The following is a 6,008-nucleotide window of genomic DNA, read 5'->3' on the forward strand; positions in this document are numbered from 1 at the left end:
CAATGCTTGATGAAGACAAACTAGCTGCTGTGCAAGGTGCTCGTCCCTGTATGCTGATAGGCTCGAACAACGCAGGTTTGATTGTACCACTGAAAACAATTCAATATTCACTGCATGGTCTACAACTAACTCGCTGCCACCTGGGTTGGACGGTTCATGGCTTGATCGAACCAAGCGATACTGCATCATTCGACAATCACGCTTTATTATGTGCTGAAGATGACGACGTCGAGCTGACGGATCTGGTGAAACGGATTTACAAGGTAGAAGATTTTGGAATCACCGGACAGTCTCCAAAAATGTCTGACGAGGATCAACGTGCCATCGATATTATGAACCGTACCATCACACGAAGGGGAGAGCGCTTCGAAGTAGGACAAATCTACAAGTACAACAATTTTTCGTTCCCGGACAGCAAGCCTCAAGCGTTAAGGCGACTACAGATTATCGAGAAGAAGATGGATTCTGACCTCGATTTCGCCGAGAAGTATTGCAGCAAAATTCAAGATTACATCAATAAAGGATATGCACGGAAACTGGAGCCTGATGAACTCACTGAAACACCGAACACATGGTACTTGCCCCACTTCAGCGTGGAGAGCGCTGGTAAATTTCGCTTGGTCATGGATGCGAAGGCCAAATCGCATGGTTTTTCTCTCAATGATTTGTTGTTGAAAGGTCCTGACCTCGTACCTGCCTTGATTGCGATCCTGATGCGTGCTAGGAAGAAGAAGATTGGCTTTGTGGCGGACATCAAAGAGATGTTCCACCAAATCCTCATCCGTAGAATGGACCAGGACTCTCAACGATTCTTTTTTCGTGGCATGGATCGCTCTGAACCTCCTAATGTGTACATCATGATGGTGATGATCTTCGGTGCTGTGTCATCTCCCTCTATGGCACAATTCATCAAGAATTTCAACGCGAAGGAAATGGAAGAGGAGTATCCTGGTGTGGAACGCGCCGTGATAGATCAACATTACGTTGATGACTATTTTGATTGTGCGGACACCGATGAAGAGGCCATCGAACTGGTACAGCGTGTGGTCGAGACCCATGATCATGGCGGATTTCAATTAGTCAAGTTTTCATCGAACTCTGAAGCTTTTTTGGATTTTCTCGATCCTGCATTGGTTGCTGATCGAGTCGGAAGCAGAACCCGTGTGCTTGGTATCGACTGGGACCTTCAGACCGACGAACTGGTGTTTTCCTTGGAGTTTCCGAAATTGATTGAAAAGTTCCGAACCGGTGAAAGTGTGCCTACAAAACGACAACTCTTGAAGTTCATGATGGGCATATTTGATCCACTAGGTTTCCTGAGTCCCATCACCATACACCTGAAGATCATTTTTCAAGAACTGTGGCGATTGCAATCCGGCTGGGATGACGAGATTCCAGATGGTTTGGTTCCGAGATGGGTAGAGTGGTTAAATGAAACTGCTAGGCTGAAAGAAGTTCGATTGCCGAGATACTATTTTCCGGAGATTCCGTCGTTCGCTGATGCTGAGTTCCATGCTTTTTGTGATGCGAGTGACAAGGCTTTCGCTTGTGTAATTTATATGGTTCATCGGCATAAGGGTACGTCACATGTTGCCTTGGTTTATGCTAAGTCAAGGGTCGCTCCACTGAAGTCTTCAACTGTGCCACGTCTGGAACTTCAAGGTTGTGTGCTTGCTAGTCAGATGATGAAGACGCTTCAAGACGAGATGAAAATAGAGGTGACGAAATTGTTCTTCTGGACTGACTCCAAAATTTGCCTAAGTTGGTTGAAGACGAGTCAGAAGCTTACGGCGTATGTCGGATCTCGCATTATGAAGATCAAGGAGAACGGTCACAGCGTTGATTTGTGGCATTGGGTACCATCACAGTTGAACGTTGCCGATCTTGGAACGAAGTCGAGCAAATTTAGTAATATGCAAGAGTGGATGAAAGGTCCGGATTTTCTACTTCATGTCAGCACCCGCTGGCCCATCGACGGACCGCTTGAATTGACGCCTGCCGAGTTGGTAAATTTTCACTCCGAACTGACTGTCGATGCCACCGCTGATTCGTTGTGCTGCACTGTATCTGAGGAGTACCCTATTGATTTACCCGATATCGAGCGATTCTCCGATTTCAATCGACTTATTAGGTCGACAGCGTATTACCTGAGGATGAAAAAGCTATTAGCATTACCAAAAAATGAAAAGCCAAAACGTTTATTCATCACTGTGCACGACATGACTGACGCAAGAAATGCATGGTATAGGAAGGTACAGTCGGAGGTGTTTGGAGATGAATTGCGTAGCTTAAAGCAGACCGGGTATGTTAAGAACAGCAGTCGCTTGAAAACCTATTCGCCGTTTATCCACAACGGAATAATCCGTATGCGCGGACGTGTGCAAGACAACAGTAAGCCGTTTGATGTTAACAACTCCGTCATTCTCCCCGATAATCATCCATTTTCGATGCTACTAATCCGCATGTACCATGTCGTAAACGCTCACCAAGGACTTGAAACGATCGTCAATAACATCAAGGAGCGTCATCGCATTCTGAAGATCCGTTCACAGGTGAAGAAGTACACTGCATCCTGCGTAAAGTGTCGAGAGCTTCGTGCTCTTCCGACTGTTCCGCAAATGGGTAATCTTCCTCCGGAGCGAACAACACCGTTTGCATTCCCGTTCACCAATACCGGAATAGATTATTTTGGACCGTTGGTTGTTAAGGTTGGACGTCGCTTAGAAAAAAGATGGGTGGTTCTTTTTACATGTCTGACTTCTAGAGCTATACATCTTGAAGTAGTACCTTCGCTGGACACAAATAGCTGCATTATGGCCATCCGTTGCTTTATGTCAATCCGTGGGTTACCGCAGTGCATTATGACAGACAATGGAACAAATTTTACTGGCGCAGATCAAGAACTAAAAAGGCTAGTAAAAACATTAGATCAACCGCAAATCGAGGATTCGATGAGTATTAGAGGTGTACAGTGGAAATTCATCCCACCCGGTGCTCCGCACTTTGGAGGGTGTTGGGAGCGGTTAGTGCGCTCTGTAAAAAATGCTTTACGTGCGATGCTTCAAGAAAGACACCCGACAGATTTGGTGCTGCGTACTACATTATGTGAAGTAATGAATACTGTTAACAATAGGCCGTTGACGCACGTTTCGAGTGATCCATTAGACGCTGAACCGTTGACTCCAAATATGCTACTTTTGGGGAGGAACAATTCAATACAATTTGACCATGACTTCGACGAGAGGGACCTAGATTGCCGAGCAGCCTACAAAAATGCTCAAATTTACGCTGATCGTTTCTGGCGTAAATGGTTATCGTCTTACCGTCCAGAACTGATAAGAAGCCGCAAGTGGCCTGATAACAGAAACTACCACGAATATCATGTTGGTGATTTTGTAATGATAGTAGATGAGAGTTTACATCGAGGATGCTGGCCGAAAGGAGTTGTCGAGAAGATTTACAAAGGTCCAGATGGAAAAATTAGAACGGTGTCCGTGAAGACTTCAAAATCATCGTTCACAAGACCTGTTAGCAAAATTGTATTGCTACAAGCGAACATCTCGTTTCCGGGCTCGGAGAATGTTGCCAACACTGGTAGCAATTAATTATGTTGCTCGGATATCGTTGGCGCCATAGCAACCGGATAACAAATCTAAGTAAGCTGCGGCTGAAAAAAAAGGAGACTGAACGAAAAATTCAAGCGATCAAGACGTGCGAGAAGAAAAACTTATCAAACTAGTTTAAATTAGAAAACTTAATGTTAAATTAGTTCTAATCCTAAATGTAAAATAAAATTAGTTACAATTACTTTGAAGCATTTCATTCGAGTTTGTCTGGTAAAATCCTACAAATAGTATTTGTAGCAGCTGTAGCAGGTGAGTGCTGACGGTGGCCTTCAATCTGTGGCCATTCCGTTCCGCCGACTGGATTTTACCTTGGCCCTTCTTCTCCGGCAGGTGAGTGCTGACGGTGGCCTTCAATCTGTGGCCATTCCGTTCCGCCGACTGGATTTTACCTTGGCCCTTCTTCTCCGGCAGGTGAGTGCTGACGGTGGCCTTCAATCTGTGGCCATTCCGTTCCGCCGACTGGATTTTACCTTGGCCCTTCTTCTCCGGCAGGTGAGTGCTGACGGTGGCCTTCAATCTGTGGCCATTCCGTTCCGCCGACTGGATTTTACCTTGGCCCTTCTTCTCCGGCAGGTGAGTGCTGACGGTGGCCTTCAATCTGTGGCCATTCCGTTCCGCCGACTGGATTTTACCTTGGCCCTTCTTCTCCGGCAGGTGAGTGCTGACGGTGGCCTTCAATCTGTGGCCATTCCGTTCCGCCGACTGGATTTTACCTTGGCCCTTCTTCTCCGGCAGGTGAGTGCTGACGGTGGCCTTCAATCTGTGGCCATTCCGTTCCGCCGACTGGATTTTACAAGAACAGTCTTCAAAAAGATTCTATAAAGCTTGCCAGCTGATAATGAAAACATAACTATCATAATACTTTTTCTGGGTCAAGTTATTAGTATACAATGTGGCTCGGATCTGACAGCGATCGAAATATCTTTTTCTTCTTCTTTCTGGCGTTACGTCCCAACTGGGACAAAGCCTGCTTCTCAGATTAGTGTTCTTATGAGCACTTCCACAGTTATTAACTGAGAGCTCTCTTTGCCGATTGACCATTTTTGCATATGTATATCGTGTTGCAGGTAAGAAGATACTCTATGCCCTGGGAATCGAGAAAATTTCCAACCCGAAAAGATCCTCGACCAGCGGGATTCGAACCCACGACCCTCAGCATGGTCATACTGAATAGCTGCGCGTTTACCGCTACGGCTATCTGGGCCCGATCGAAATATATATTTGGCAATATCAGAATTTCATTAGTGCTAATCAAAAGTTAGTCCTTTAGTCAAATGACAGTCAAATATTGGAATCCAACTATTACATGCTTTACAGACGTGAATATTTGAAGCCAACATTATTCGTCTATAACGTTGAAGTTACATCACTGATGCATATGGTCTTATCCACCGATAGAACCGAATCCACGCGGTCCAAGATTTTTGACACTATAGCGGGCAAGAATACCTGGGGAGCATATGGAAGCCCGCTCAAATGTCACAATTCTTGGACCGAGTGAATTCAGCAAAAGAGGCTCTTTACTGCTACCTCAACGTGTCGCTGGTTCTAAAAAGCAAACAACCATACGAAAATACGACCAAACAATGGTGAAGGCGTAATCAATCTTCTCGAACATTCATTTTAGGAATTTAGTAGAATTTTCTGATTAAATTGGTAACAACGCACTGCAGTTGCGCGTAGTAAATAACTGCTTGCAAACAATATCTTTCAAGCGCATTTATTACCTGTAATTTTGCGAATAGTAATTTTTACTTTTCCATGTTAAACCATAAAACTGGTTCTGGACTTAGGTTGGTGGCTATTCAATTTCACTCTCATTTGACAGCCGCCTTTCACCCTTGGAGTTGAGTTCATGGATGGATCAGTCAATTTGTCGGTTTTTTCGTTCTTCACTCCCTTCAAAAGATCATCTTTTTCATTCGACGGCTAGAAAACATGTGTTTTCTTCTTTTAGCCTTCAATAAATGGTGTCAAGGTTCATCTAAAAATGTAAGGAGCATTGCATCCGAAATCAGCGATTATTACTCGACTCGATAGTAAGTAGGTATCCATTGTTTTGATCTAGGCAGACAAATGTCTTATAAATTGCGTCCTTGATGTTACGCATATAAAAGAAATTCCCAGCTAATAAGTTTTTTTTTGCAAAGTTGATCATCGTTTTCGAAGATACCAAATTTTTCATCACTGGACTTCAATATAGGCGAATAAAATATTTGCTGACTAGCGCCATCATGAGAATGACTTCCGAACTAAAAAGGAATTAGGCGAATAGTTTTCTTTGGATTTAATCAGTGGACTGATATATAAGCGAATAAAATGTGTGCCCAGTAGTGCCATTTAGGTGATTTCCAAAGTAATAAGTTTCCAGGCGAATAGGTC

The sequence above is a fragment of the Aedes aegypti genome, chromosome 2 (genome assembly GCF_002204515.2).
Source record: "Aedes aegypti strain LVP_AGWG chromosome 2, AaegL5.0 Primary Assembly, whole genome shotgun sequence".
Lineage (NCBI taxonomy): Eukaryota > Metazoa > Arthropoda > Insecta > Diptera > Culicidae > Aedes > Aedes aegypti.